Below are 16129 nucleotides of genomic sequence, written 5' to 3'. Positions count from 1 at the left end.
GAAGCTCTTGGGAGTGTATGTAAAAATGTGGTGTCCTAGACTCCATCCTCAATGCTTGGAAGCAGAGGTGACCCCTGGTGTGTCCAGGGCCCCAAGTACACATCCACTGCTGCCAAGTTGATTCCAATTCATAGTAACCCTATAGGACAGAATAGAACTACTCCATGGGGTTTCTAGAACTGTATATCTTCATGAGAGCAAACAGTTTCATCTTTCTCTCATGGAATGGCTAACCACCATTTTGCTTAGCAGTGGCAAAACTGTGCCAATGCTACCAGGACACTTTTAGGACCTTAGACAGAGGAGGGATATTTATAGTCACAATTTGAATCACCCCAAATCATATGAGTCCATTATCCTGGCTCAATTTCATGTGATCTTGTGAAAGGAATACTGTGCTGGTCAGACAGAGCAATCTGCTAGCCAAGTTGCCCACCTAAAATAGGAGCCCAGCCATCTTTCCTGGGAAAACTCCATGCGTCTGAGTCCTGGAGCTCTTTGGGCCATCTGGTCAGCCCTCATAGGCATTGGGGCATGTTCGAGGAAGAGAAATAGAGTGAGAAGTAAATGGGCACTGGGAGTCACACAGACCAAGGCTAGACTTAGGGCTCTTTGCCTGGACGATACTGCCTGTCAGGTTAGTCCCAGGCCCTGGCAGGGGAAGTACAATATTTCAAGTAAGATGCTACAAAGTGGGGAATTTCCTGAGTCGTGGGACTCAGAGGGCTCCCACTTGCTGGGCTGTAAGTGTAGGAGGGTGTGCCTGGGAGCCTAAATTTTCACCTTCATTACAGGGGACTCTGATTGAAAGAGTTCTGCAGATCTTGCTTGAAGAAACACTGGGGAGCATAGGGACAGTCTAGGTCCAACGTGCTAGCAGTGCTGAATGTCCCCTGGAGAGCCTTTGGTGCTGATCAAGGCTCTCTGCCTCGTGTGGCAACTGTCACCACAGTCACACATTCTGAGATGGAGGCTGGAGCAGGCATTGGATGGTGACGTGACCTCCCATAGGGCCTTCTGATCAGCTGGGCCCTTGGCAGGCTCCTAATTTGTCTCCTCCTCGAAGTGCCAGGATCAGTTTTCTGATATAGAGGGACCCTGGTAATGAGTTTCTATTAAAAGAGCTGAATCCCTACTCTCAGAACTCAATGTTCAGAATAAACAATGGTGCAGAATGCTATTACAAAAGGCTTCTAACACTGACAAATTAAGCTCTTGGGAATGCCATACAAAGAATTCGTTTTTTTTTGAGTGTCAAACCAAGATCAATAGAGAAAAACAAATAACTTCAAGTGGGAGTCATCATAATGACACCCAGGTATGGGCAGGGGTGGAGTGTGTGATTTTGGTCCAAGGCCACCCCACCTAAGCTAATGAGGGAGCAGAGTAGTAGAGTTCGTAAGGGGTGGGAGAGTGTCTTGGTCTCCTGGGTGGCTGAGTTAGGCGATGTCGCCTCTCATTTGTCTCTGCCTGGGTTTCCTTTCTCTGGGGGATGTGTAAGCTGGAGTGCTGTGCTCGGTCCACAGAGGGCTGAGGCAAGCCCAGGAGGTAGGGTTGGGGGTGGTGGTGGTGGTGTTGTCCAAGGGGCTGGCTTTGTTTGACCAGACAGATCTTATCTCTGCAGGTGATGGCTAAAGTGGTTGGTGTCTGCCTTCCTCAATACTCAATCCCTCCCACCCCCCGGCCACCAACACCCCTTGTAGAAGGAAGTTTTCCAGACATCTGCACAGATACTTGAATTTTCACTATTAAGGCTTTGCCCCTCTCTGTCTCTCTACCTGTGATTGTTCTGTATAAACACTTTTGAAACACCCTGTGTTTCCCCCTGGAGCTTAACAACACCTTACACTTTATGTCAGAGCCAGTCCCGTGTCTCTCATTCTGCAGGTCACCTTTCCTCAATTTGCAGTGGGGCTAACGGTTGCACTTGACTATGAGCCTAAATGTTGGTGGTTTGTACCAGTCAGAATAGATTTGATGGCAACAGGCTTAGACTGCTAAACTTTAATGATCTGAGCCCCACCATCGAGTGCTTTGTGAGTGCAAGGTAGCCACAATTGTTCCCCGTGTCCCTTTGTTGCCCGGTGCAGTGCAGATCGACTTCCTTGTTCATTTGTTAAGTCACTACCTCCACCCCTTCTAGGAATTGCTTTCATCCAGTCTTATCTACACACATTCCCTGAATGCCTGCTCCATGGTCACTTCTATGCTGGGTTCTTGGAGATCAAGATTCACCAAAATGAAAGTAGGAATCCTTTGAGAACAGGGACTCCCTTAACACTCTAAGGTGGTCCTGCTGGCCCCCATTAATATACAAGGAAACGGATCCATATAAAATGACATGGTTAATGGTACTTGGTCAGTGGGTGGTGGAGCCAGGACAAGAGGCCAGTTCTTTTGCCTTCATGCTAGATGTGTGACAGCTCACTCCCTTTAAGATTATTTCTGTATACTTAGTTGTATTCATGCATGTAAGCAACACAATGATCCCCAAGGTTCTACATTTATATATATTTCCCATTTCACAGGTGAGGACGCTCAGGGCTGCTTCCAGCCAGTTCTCTTTCCTATACATCGTTCACTTCTTCAAACCTGGAGTGCTGTGGAAGCTGGTGCAGATGCTGCAGGTCCAACTGGGACGAGGAAAACAGTCTATGGAGGCTCTGGGAGGCCCAGAAATGGATGGAGGGCAGGAAGGCACAAGGTGGGAGAGGCCTGAGCTGCTTGCATCCTTGGACCTTTTGGGCTACTCTTGGGGTGTATAATGGGCTGGTTCCCTGGGGCCCTTTGTGTGTGCTCTATAGAGAATGGTTGCCCATTGGTTCATTCAATAAAGGCCCTAAGACGTTATGTAGTAACTTCACTTTTACTTTTTAAAGCATTGGTCATGTTTGTTTGTTTGTTTATTTATGCCATAGGATACCCCTTTCTGTCATCTTAGAATGCTTCCTAAATTTCTGTGCCACTCATCTTAGGAGATTCACTCTTAAGCATCTGGCTCAGAGGTCAGGACCACTGTTCCAAGTGTGGAGTAGTGACTGAGGCCTCACATTATGTTGGGGGAGGGACTCAGGATATTGATTTTCTTGAATTTCAACAGGAGAGGATTTCCAGGGTGGGGAGTGTGGATCAGCAATGGAAAATGCCTTCAGTTGTTGAAGACAGTGAGGTCTAAAGAAGCCTGAGGTTGGTGAGGAAGCATCTGATAGGCAGATCATTAGCAGACTCCAAGTTGGCTGCTGGAGGTTTGTAAATTGCTTTGGTGGGGCAGGGCCAGGTATATCTACTGAAATTCATAATACACATGCTTCATGATATAGCAATACCATTTCTCTCTAACTACTACAAAAATATTTTATACTTGGGTTTACAGAGGTTTGTTCAAAGACATTCATAACAGCAGTTTTGTTAGTAAGAGCTGGTTATGGATTCAATTTTATCCCCCCATCCCCAAATATTATAATCTCCAATACCTGTGCATATGTCCTCATTTAAAAATTGGGTCTTAGTGATGCTTTCAGCCAATATGTTATCCTACTAAAAGATTTGTCCTCATCTAATATGAGTGTGATCCTTATGAAAAAGAATAGATCTGGAAATAACGAGAAAAGATGGCTTTGTGGAGATGGAAGCAGAGGTGGAGTTGTGCTGCAGCTGCAAGCTAAGGAACAACGGAACCTACCAGAATATGGAACAGACGAGAAAGGATATTCTGCTAGTGGTTTTGGAAAAGAGCAAGACTCTGCCAACATAAATGCCTGCCCCTTTAAGCCATCTACCTTGTGATACTTACTACAATAACCACGGGGAACTGTGTTAGTCTGGGTGGACTAGAGAAACACATCCATAGAAACTCATATGTGTATAAGACAGAGTTTTATATAAAGGGTAATAATACATTCAGAAAGCATCCCAACCCAGTCCAGATCAAGCCCATAAGTCCGATATTAGCCCATATGTTTGATACCAATATATAAAGTCCTCTTCAGACTCACGAAACACCTGAATGATACCGAGTGCAGTATGATCACAAGCCAATGGGTAGAAAGTCTTGTAGATCTAGTGGCATTGTCAGTGCTGGCAGGGGTCTCCACGTGGCTTCTCCAGGTCCAAGATTCTGGCTGCATCAGGGTAGGTCCATGTGGCTTCTCCTCAGAGATGTCTTGCAGGCAGTGAGAGTGTGTCTCCAGTCTTCAAGGAGGAAAAAAACTCGATCCCAGAATTCCCAGGACAAGGCCATGCCCACACAGAGACCGCATTGGCTATGATCCGATTAACAGACTAGATTCTACCACTTCACTCTTAATCCTTTCAAGTCCCAAATTGACATCAGATTCTCTAACTACCACAAGAACTAACCCGGAGAACTAATGGAAACAAACTAATGTTAATAGGAAACTAGAAAAATGCTATGTAACTAACATGTCCATTCTTCAGAAATTATGAAGAATGGTTTAAGTCAAAAGTATTGCCACTGGGCTTTCAGTTCATATATGCGTGAGCTTATTCCAAACTAACAAAAAAAAGTAAGCAACATACGTGTATTTCTGTGATCAGTAGATGGCTATAAAGGTTTTCTCAGGAAGACACTATACTCTTAGTGAGACAAACACACTATGACAAGTATTCTTGTCTCAGTCTCTTAGACCTTTCCAAAAAAGTTCAGTCACAATCATGGCTTCCAAGGGGATCTGCTGGAATAAAGTCAAGCTCAGCAATAATTTGAGAAGGTTATGGTGACTGTGTTTTGGAATTCCAGAAGGGCCATATTGATAGCTGATTTTTGAAGGACACACGGAAACCATGAAGACTTAGTATGAATGGGATTTAAGAAATTTTAAATCACATTAGTCTAAAAATAGGCAAGGTTGAGGTTATATTGAGAAACAATAGCTTTGCCTTTTAATACCTTGTTTAATAATATTTTCCATTATTTTATAGAAATACTTTTTGACTTGTTCTTATATATAGAAAGATCTCCAACACAGTGCTGGCTTAACAAAGCTAGGTTCAGAGTAACACATTAGATATGACATTCCTTATGTGCTGACATACCTTTGCAGACATATGTACATGGTTCATATGTGTGCACGCACATGGGCACACACGCACACATATGAACGTTGAACACGAATGTTGTGTTCTAAATTCTAATTCCAGAATTTCTTTGAATTCTACCTTTGCCATTTACTAGTTTCATGATGTTGGACAAATAATTTAACCTTTCTGTGCCTCAGTTTGCTTAACTGTAAACTATAATTCTAAAACCTCAAGAAAATATTGAACTGAATGAAGCAATGAGCTGAGTTCTAATGCATATACTTTTTGTTGTTGTTCTTGTTATTTACATGTCAAATCTGAAATTAACATAAGACTTGGAATTGATGGTTCTGAATATTGGACCTTGGCTTAAATTGGCTCCTTTTCCTTTTCCTTCTTGGTGGTATGCAACATTGTGGCATGTCTTAAAACAATGGAAGAATGTAAGATGAAGTGAAATAGGATGTTAATTCTAGATAATTCTCATCTGGACTTTTGTGTGTGAGTTACAAGGAAGTCCTGGGAGACACCCAGCCGGCTCTTCCACTGCAGCTCCTTCTGGGAAGCAGGTCGGAAAGGGAGCTGGGAGCAGGCCCCGGGGCCTTCTCTGGGCTGCTTTGTGTTTTACAAGCAGTCTGTCCTTATGTTTACATGTGGTTTCACTTAGGGTTGCTTGGTTGCAACCAGCAGACACTAACACTGGTTAAAAAGGAATTTATTGGCAGGATGTTGGGAGCTTACAGAAGTGATAGGAGCTTGAAGAGGCGGATTTGGGGAGGGGCGTGAGCCCGGACATCTCCCCAGGGCCTGGCTTAGGAAGTACAGCCACCACCTGGTGGCGGGGAACATCTGGTCTGCACTCACACAAAGCTGAGACGGATGACCTCCAACCTTCCAGTCTGTTTTGGGGTCCTGGTGGCCTTTGCCATTCTTTTAGGTTTGGGAAACTCCCTACTCTGGGAACTTGATAGCGAAAGGCTACACAATTAGCCTCCCAGCGTGCAGTGCGAACTGCAATTGCTCAGTCTTCCAACATTCCGTGGAGCTAGGGCACAGGCATCTCTTACAACTGAAGACAACTTAGAAACATGACACGGGGGCTCCATGCTCTAGCACCAGATGGCCCAGGGCCAGTGGGGCAGGGAGGTGGCGGTCAGGAAAGGCTCCGTGGAGGTGGTAGCCAATGAGCTGGGTCTTGAAACCATTTCTGGATGGACAGCTATTGCTAAGACAACCGGCCAGAGGTACAGAGGAGAGGTCAGGAAAGAGCACCTTTCTAGGCTTATGATCATGATGGGCAATGGGTGCTCTGGGAGAAGTGAGAGTCTCTAAGGGTCAGGTGTGGTACAGACATAGGTCATGGTGTGATAGAAAGAATCAGGGGTGCAGAAAGGGTGGGAGGTGAGGCAAGGGCCAGAAGGTGAAAGTCTTGACTGTCTAATGAAGGAGTTTGGATTTTATCCTGGACAGTGTCAAGTTAGCAAAGGTGTTTTCAACGATGAGCCCTTAGTTCACTCTCTAAGAAAGCTCATTTGGGTAGATGAATAATGGGAGATAGGGAAACCAGTGCAAGAATCGTGGAAGCAGCAGGCCACGGAGTAGTTGGGTGGCAGTTGTAATAATCTAGGCCAGAGTTGACAAGGTTTAGATTAAGGATGTGCAAATGGGAGCGAGGAGGGTAGGCTGTGGATTAAATCTCTGAACCTTTCATTTGGGAGACACAAGAGTCCAGAACAGTCACCACTTGGCTTCCATTCCTGGCTCCTCCGCCAACTTGCCAGGCTAGTCACTACCCATCCAAGACACCGATTTCTGCCACACGCTTGGCATTTTCCAGCACCAAACTCCTCTGTCTCACAGCTCTTCACCGGTGTTGATTTTACATGTTGGGATTCCTCCTGAAGATTCTGTTCTAGAAGGGTTCTGATCCTAAAATTTTGAGTAAAAAAACGACTCAACAAGCTCTGTGGGTTCCCTGGTGCCTCTGGCATCTTAGGGTGAGGAACTTACTCTGATTTTACTGGGACTTCCCCCATTTTAACTCACAAAGGCTCTAAGTTCCAGGTAAATAGGGGCAACTGGTCAAGCGACACCTGGGGACCTATGGGCCTAATACCCTGGATCTCCCAAGTGTGGGCTCAGGGTCAGGTCCCAGAGGGACTGAGAAGGATGTGCCGGGGTCTGTCACTGTCGCTGAATAGCAGCCTCCTGTAGAATAGGGAGTGAGAGTAGGTGTCAGTATCCAGAAAGGTGGGGAGGGACTGGAGAAGCCAAAAGGACAATGGAGATGAGCATTACCTAATAATACAAACACAATAACAGGATTATTCAAGGTGGACAAATTTCAGCAGAGCCTTCAGACTAAGCAGACTTGGAAGAAAGACTTAGTAATCTACTTTCAAAAATAAGCAGTGAAACCCCTCTGGATCACAACAGAGCATTGTCCTACAGAGTGATGGAAGAAGAGCCTGCTAGGTCGGAAGCCATCAAAATACCAAGTGGCCACAACAATGGACTTGCGGCTAACAATGATGCAGATAGAGTAGGACTGGGTAGTGTTTCTCTTGGGGGTTCATGGGGGGTCACCATAAATTGGAACTAACTTCGTGACAACTAACAGCAACAAAACTATGGAGAAACAATGTTGTTGTTGTTAGGTGCCACCTAACAGATTCTGATACACAGGGACAGAGAGAAATGCACAGGGACAGAGAGAAATGCTGCCGCGTCCGGCCCTATCCTCACAGTTGTTGCTGGGCCTGAGCCCATTGTTGCATCCACAGTGGAAACCCATGTCCTTGAAGGAGTGCCTCTTTTGCACTGTTCCTTTTCTTTAGCAAATGGGATGTCCTTCTCCAGGGATTATTCAGTCTCATCCTGCTTGCCTGCTTCTAAGGAGCACTCTGGTTGCACTCTTTCCAAGACAGACTTGTTTGTCCTTTGGATAGTCCATGATACATTCAGCATTCTTCTCCAGCACCACAATTCAAATATATCAATTTTTTTCAGCATTCCTTATTCAGTGTCCAAATTTCACAGGCATATGAGGCAATTGGAAATACTATAGTCATACAGGTGCGCCGTAGTCCTCAAAGTAATGACCTTGCTTTCAACACTCTAAAGAGGCCTGTGCAGCACTTACCTAATGCAACAAGTGTTTGATCTCTTGAGAGTTTTTCCCATGCGCATTGGCTGTAGTTTCAAACCAGACAAAATCCCGGACAACTGTGGTCTTTTCTCCATTTATTATAATGTTACCTATTAGTCCAGTTGTGAGGATTTTGGTCTTCTCTACATGGAGTTATAATCCATGTGTTGAAGGCTGCAATTGTTGATCTTCATCAGCAAGTGCTTCAAGTCCTCCTTATTGTCAGCAAGCACAGTTGTGTCATCTGTATGTTACAGGTTGTTAATAACCCTTCCTTCAATACTGATGCCACATTCTCCTTCATATAATCCAACTTCTCTGATTATCTGTTCAGTGTATAATTGAATAAGATTGGTTAGAGGATACAACTCTGGCAAACGCCTTTCCTGATTTTAAACCATGTAGTATCCCCCTGTTCTGTTCACACAACTGTCTCTTGATCCATGTACAAATTGAGCACAAATAATTATTCTGGAATTCCCATTATTCTCAATGCCATCCACAGTTTGTTATAATCCACACAGTGGAATGCCTTGGCATAGTCAATAATACACAAGTAAATGTTTTTCTAGTATTCTCTACTTTCAGCCAAGGTTCATTTGACATCCGCCATGATATCCCCTGTTCCACGTCTTCTTCTGAATCTGGCCTGACCTTTGGCAGCTCCCTGTTAATGAACTGCTGCAACCAGTATTGGGTGATTTTCAGCATATTTTACTTGCATGCAATACCATTGGCATTCTTCTATAATTTGAGCATTCTGCTGGGTCACCTGTCTTTGAAAGGTGTACAAATATGGATCTCTTCCTGTCAATGACCAGTAGCTGTCACCCACATTTCCAGGCACAGAGGAGCAGCGGTATCGTGATTGCTCAGGTACTATCTCCTGAAATGGTGGAACATTAACTAGTTCTTTTGATGTTTCTTGTATCATTTATTATTTTGATGACAGAATCTTTCAATATTGCAACCTGAGACTTGAATTTTGTGTGTGAATTCTTTGAGTTAAAGATATGCTGAGTCCGTATGGGCTTCCTTTTGGGCTTTGTAACTCTAGGTCTTTGCACATTCTCATCATATTTCACTTTGTCTTCTCTAGCTGCCCTTTTACATTTTCTCTTCAGTTCTTTGACTTCATCATTTCTTCAATTTGCTTTAGCTACTCTAAAATTAAGAGCAAATTTCAGTGTCTTTTCTCATATCCACTTTGATTTTTCCTTCTTACTTGTCTTTTAATGACCTTTTGCTGTCTTTATGAATAATGTTCTTGATGTCCTCCGACAGTTCATCAGGTCTCCTGTCATTAGTGTTCAATGCATCAAACCTGTTCTTGAGATGTTTTCAAAATTCATGTGGGGTATCTTCAAGGTCATATTTTGCCTCTCATGGACTTGTCTTGATTTTCTTCAGCTTCAACCTGAATTTATCTATGAGCAATTGTTTCATAGGTAGGCCAAAGCTTAGTTTTAGCTACTGTTATTGAGCTTTTTCATGACTTGTTCTCACAGATATAGTTAATTTGATTTTTGTGTATTACATCTGGAGAAGTCCATGTGTATGGATAGTTGCTTTTTGTGTTGTTGAAAAAAGATAGTTGCTGTAAACAAGTCCTTGGTTCTTTAACATTCTGTCATGTGATCTCCAGCTTCATTTCTATCACCCAAACCATATTTTCCCTCGACTGTTTCTTCTTCTTAGTGTCCAAATTTGCATTCTAATTGCCAATAATTGTCAGTGTATTTTGATTTGCATGTTTGATCAATATCAGACTGAAGTTATTGGTAAAATTCTTCAATGTCTTCATCACTACAAGCTTTTGTGGTTGATGCATAAATTTGAATAATAGTTGGATTGATCGAATTTCCTTGAAAGTGGCAAGCTATATTCTATCACAGATAGCATTGTATTTCAAGATTGATTTTGAAGTGTCTTCTTTTTGCCATGAATGTCACACCAATGCTCTTGGTTGTGTTATTCCTAGTATAGTACATAATATGATTTTCCAATTTAAAATGTCAAATACCAGTTCATTTCAGTTCAGTAATACCTAAGATAATCAATTTTCATGTGTGCCATTTCATTTTTGATGACTTACAATTTTCCTAGATTCATATTTTGCACATTCTAAGTTTCTACCATTAGCAGATTTTTCTAGTTGTTTTGCAGTGGTGCTCCATCAGCAAATGAAGGCCCTGAAAGCTCTATTGCACTGGTTGTACTCCATTGATGTCAACATAGTCAAGTCTACTTTGAGAAAGCAGCTCCTCCTCAGTCACATTTCAAGTGCCCTCTAACCCAAGGGACTTATCCTCTGGCACTATCTCTAGAAATGTTCTGTCTCCACTCATTAGCTTATCAGTATCTGACAATGTTTCAGAGCTATGCATAATATTTTTAGTGGCTACTTCCTCTGAAATGGGCAGCTGGTTTCTTCTTTATAGTCAGTTCTTAGTCTGGAAGCTCTTCTGAAACCTGTACATTTTGAGTGACCCTCCTGGCATTTGAAATACCAGAGACACAGCTTTCAGCATCACATCAGCATGCAAACCACCACAGTACAAGAATGCATTAAAATAAACATTAAGTCCAGAAGTAGAATGGCGAAGATTGTCGTGGTGATTCCATGAAGCCACCCAAGCCTAGGCCATCTCTCTCACCATCTGTGGTGTTGCCATTATAGCCCTGAGCTAGCCTTTCAGGTTTGGCCTCATATTCTTGTCCTGGCAGTTAAGAAGTCACAGGAGATGTGAAGAAGGAGAAGAAGAAGAAGAAGAAGAAGAAGAAGAAGAAGAAGAAGAAGAAGAAGAAGAAGAAGAAGCGATGTTTCTGAAGGAAGCAGAGCTTCCCCTCATATTCCTTTCAGACACCTGCTCCCTCTCTTGGCCAGATCTGTCACAAGCTCTTACCTGGATGAACAAGAGTCGGGGAAATGTATTTTAGTTAATCCAGGGCCTGCTCAAAGAAACAATAGATACTGTTTGGGTAGCTAGCAAAGTTTGCCTCAGCAAGATCTTACCGAACACAAAGTTGACCTTACTCCTTAACCCATGACCTCGGCTTCTGCCAGCAGAACACCCTTCTGGTTATTGCTGTTGCTCAGCTGCAGAGGGCAGTGTGACCAGCACCCCAGGGGCACAGTGACTTCCCTAGCTCCCTCTTCATCCTTCCCCTGCACCAAAGCAGATGGCAGGCTGTGAGTCTGCAGCTCCTGGTGAAATCAGAGGACTCTGACCCCTTCTTGCCTGGAAGGCTGCCTTCCCTCCCCCCAGCCCTCCTGCCTTGCGCTTCCTGTGGCCTGGAGCCCAGCCTCCCTCCACATGTGATTGGCTTTCCTCCCCTTGCCCAGGGCCAAGAGCTAGCGCAGCCCATCTGGTTCTGTTTCACTGCATGTTCCTCATCAGGATGTGTTTGCCAGGAGTTATTTGATGTTCAGAAAGAATTCTAAAGCGTTTGAAAAGAAGTAAATAAGATCTTTTATCCCCAAAGAGTCATGAAATTGCATTTTGCTGAGGAGATGGCAGACGCCCATGTGTGGTCCAGGCTCAGGGTATGACCCTCAAGGGCCATAGGAGTTGCAGAATTTGTTCCACTGCCACTTTGTCCCCTTCCTACCACCCCATGTCCCTGGATTCAGCTTGGATCTCCCTGGGACTCCACTCTAGGACTCTCCTGATCCTTCCATGATGCCTGAACTTGGGAGCAGAAGGTGGGGCCTGGGCTGTCTCTTGCTCTCCAGCCAAGAAAGCTTTTAGGAAGCACTCCTCCCATTGTCTTGTCAGTCGGTTGTTCCTCCCTGGTGAGGATGCACATACTCTGGAGGGAACAGGCCTCAGCAGTGACCAATGCAAGCTCTTGCTCTGGCCTGCACAGGAGGTCTTCAGGGAACCCTGGCAAGCATTCCCAGAGGAAAAGATTTGCAAGACTTGGGCTCAGGGAATAGGAAAACGTCTGCGCCTCTCCCCTCCCTGGGGGCTAATTGAATAAGTCGTGCAGAGTGCTGACTTATGCTTTCTAGAAAGGATGGAGATACTGGCTCTACCTCTTGGGTCGTGTGACATAGTGGTTATGCATTGGGTCGCAAAACGCAAGGCCAGGGGTTGAAAGCCACCGGCTGTTCTTTGGGGAAAAGATAAGGCTTTCTATTCACATCAAGAACTACAGTCTCAAAAGTCCACAGGGGCAGTTCTACTGGTGTCATAATTGACTTGCTGGCAGTGAGTTGTTGATATTTGAATTCTTGGGACCTATTCTCACAAGACCTCTGTGATTCCAGCGCTATCTTTCTGGGAATCCTCCCTGACTCAGTACAGAAACCCCTCTGCACCTTTCTTCTGGGTCTTCCAGTCACACATAGCTCTTCCTCCATTGTGTCTCCCCCAAATTGATGTTGAAATCCTAATCTCTATACCTGTATTTGTAATCTTGTTTGGGTATAGGATTTTCTTTGGTCTGTTGATGAGGTAATATCAGTATAAGGTGTGACCTAAACCGTATCACGTTTGTGTAGTAAGAGGAACAGGTTAGACACAGCAGCAAGCACAAATGAGTGAAGACAGGGAGGCCACATGAAGATCTCCCAAGAGCAAGGAGCACAGGGCCAGTAGAGGTTGAGCTAAGGGTCTTCCCTTAGAGCCTTTCCCTGTAGCCAGGGACACAGGTTCAGTGTTCTAGCCTCCAGCACTACGAAGAAATGCATTACAAAAGCAATAAGAACAACTCCCCGCCCCCTCCCGCCTCAGCTACCCTTGACAAGGCTGCAATTTCCCAGACAAGTTCTGATGGAAACATGAAGAGAGCCAGTGCTGGCCCTTTGAGTTCTTTTGGCACACGCACATCCCTCTAGCCTCCAGTTGAGTACCTGGCATCTTGTTTGCTTTAAAGCATCCTTTGAAGAAAGTAGATCCTGGGGCAGACGATAGCTGTGTCTTCATCCTTTTTTCTGATTGTTCTCCCCATTAAAGTCATATCACGAGCAGGTGTGGGTGGGGTATAGGTCTACCCCACCAGTAATACCCCCTGTGCATTCTCACTTGATCATACACGGGACTCTGGAATATTCATTTTTTTCAGCCACTGCATAGTAAACTTCAATTCACATGGAATACCTCCTATGGAATCACTCATGACAGATTACAACTCATACTATTAAACATTGATCACTCAAAATTTAACATCCCATTTCCCCTTTGATATCTGTAACAGCTCTCTGCATCAGACAACAGTCCAGCTCTCTGCAGCACAGTGTGAGGGAAGACTTCAAAGTTTCCTTCCCACACACCCAGTCTCAGGAGCTGCAGGATTCTGAAAGCAAAATTGCTGAATGGAAGACATGGGAATCCCCAGCTGCCTGACCTTGCAGCTCTGATCACTGACCAATAGGTCGTGGATTAAAGTGCTGGGGTGAAGTGAGCACAATGTGGATTCAAGGTCACTGTGGTATTTTTTAAAAGCTATCATAGGTAATGGGAAGTGATGTGGCTAAGAGTCCATATAAGTGGACTAAGTCTGTGCCTTGCTCCTAGCCAGTTAAGAACATGAGGAAATGCACTGTTTCCTCAGCAGTAAAATGCAGATGCCAAGACTTAGCTAAGCCACTGATGGATTAACAGATGCGCTATCAGTGAGCATGCCTGGTCCATCGCAAGTAATCAGAAAAAGAGCATGTTTTCCCTAAGCTCCACCCCTTCACTTTATTTATCAAGTTGACATGAAATTATGTGACTACCACACAGCCCAGTGCAGTACCCACTATACCATCGGGCTTCATTAATTAGATGACTACTACTTATTTGTTGGGGCAGTAATGGTTCCCTGATAGAATTCTTGCCTTCCATGAAGGAGAAACCCTCCAAAAAGCTCCACTGTCAAGTCAATTTTGATTCGGAGCCATCTTATATAGGGGTTCCAAGACTGTATGGGGAGCAAAGCACTTCACGTTTCCCCCACAGACCAGCTGGTGGGTCTGAACTGCTAACCCTACAGTTAGCAGCCCAGTGCCTAATCTGCAGTGCCACCAGAGCTCCCTTCCCGGAGAGAGACCAGATTCCATTCCCAGTGCATCTCAGGCGCAGCTGCCACCGTCCACCTTTAGGTGGAGGGTGTGTGTTTCTAAGATGATGAACGGGCTTGAGGGGCTCGCTCACACTAAGACAAAGTAGGAAGAAAAGCCTGGCAACCCACTTCTGAAAATCAGCAATGAGCCCCTGTGGGTCCTAACAATGTAATCTGTAGTAGATTATGGGATGGGGTAGGACTGGGTAGCATTTCATTCTGTTTTGTTTGAGATCACCATGACTTGGAGCCAACTCAATGGCAGCTAACAACAACAACAACAACAACCATGTATTAAACACTTACCATCGACCAGGCCCTGGCTGATGATATATATAGGTTACCTCGTGTAATCCCTACCTATCAGGTGGGTTTTCTCTCACTGGGTCCCATTTACAGATGATCATCTTGAGAGTTACAAAGAAACAGCAACAGTGGGCTTAAGACCAGGTCTATTGGTCTTAATGATCAAGTAATGCTCAGGACCTTGTCTCTGAATTCTATCATACTTTTCAATCTGAAGACTTCCAGCACTATGTGGTCTTGGAAAGAATTGTCATCAATAAATTGCCTTCAGGTTCTCCCCATGAGAAAAAAAATGAGTGTGTTTCTCTCCAGGTAGATGTGAGAGCAATTATATGTATACACCATTCTATTTGTATGGTCTCTCATAAACTACAGAACAGGTAACATGAGCACCTAGAAGCTCCCATTTATTTCCCTGAGTCTACCTGCTGCAGAGGGGGCCCCAGGGCCTTGGCTGTCGGCTTGAGGTCTTGCAGACACAGTGAAGTGCAATTCGGCCCATCCAATGTAATTCTAGTCCATTGCATGAGCAGTGTTTGAGGACCCAAAAGTGCAAAGGGGAGTCCATGGCCAGAAAGAACAAATGGACACCCTAAGCCCTCATGCCCCTCAACCCCTGTGAGTGGCTCAGGATGCTCTTTGCCTTTGACCCATGGTGTGCTTCACGTCTCCGAAGCCCAAGCTGCTGGCTCCCATACTAAATCTATTGTCAACCACATGCTGGAGGTTTTCAAAGATAGAAAGGGAGCCAACTAGCATTGTGTCATTCCAGAGCAGGGCCGAGACGGGAGGCTCCTCCTCTCCTGCCTTAGAGCCAACCACTAGAGCACATCTCTGACCCATGGCCCATACTGTGATGTCTCTTTCACAGGCCAATTGGCTCCAATTCCTTTCTTAAGTATTCCTGTATTGTGTGGCTCTGCGTTCTCTATCTTGGCAGAAGATGAGGAGAGTTGAAAAGGAGGCTGGGAGAAAAACTAAGATGATGATGCCAATTTTCCAGGGAGAGCTGATAGCTCTGGGCTGAGGCTTTAACAGATAGAAAGGGAGCCCAACTCGCCTCCTTCCTATTTGCTCAGAGAAACCTCCTGTAGTTCCTATGGATGGACAACAGAATGGTACAGCCACACCTCTGCCATTCAGGCTCCCTGGGGCCTAACACAGCCATGATGGAGTCCAGGACTTGGTACTCAGCCTGCCCTGGGTCTTGAGAAGCTGTCGAGACCTGAAATTGTAGGAATTGGGCTCTGAGATTGGATGACACTAATTTCTCAGGTATATTGTGCATATGTCAAAAATGGCAGATAATTTTCTACTCTGGAGAAAACTCTCTGACCTGAATGACTTAGCCTTACCCAACACCTTTCAGAGTACTTAGCATGGCCACCAGATCTCACAGTTTCCGTCCCTGGGAAATCTGTGCAGTAGCACTATCTGCTCCATGGTGTCTTAATTCCACCTTCAGTGCCTGCCCCAGCCCACATGTTGTTGTTGGAAATTCACTGTTGTTTTGTTGTTGTAAATGTAATGGTTGATCCTTAAAGGTTTTCTTTATTTTCTGCATAAACAGGAAAGGCTATGCAA

This window comes from Tenrec ecaudatus, chromosome 12, assembly GCF_050624435.1.
Source record: "Tenrec ecaudatus isolate mTenEca1 chromosome 12, mTenEca1.hap1, whole genome shotgun sequence".
In the NCBI taxonomy this organism is placed as follows: Eukaryota; Metazoa; Chordata; class Mammalia; order Afrosoricida; family Tenrecidae; genus Tenrec; species Tenrec ecaudatus.
Note: the sequence above shows the minus strand (reverse complement) of the source record.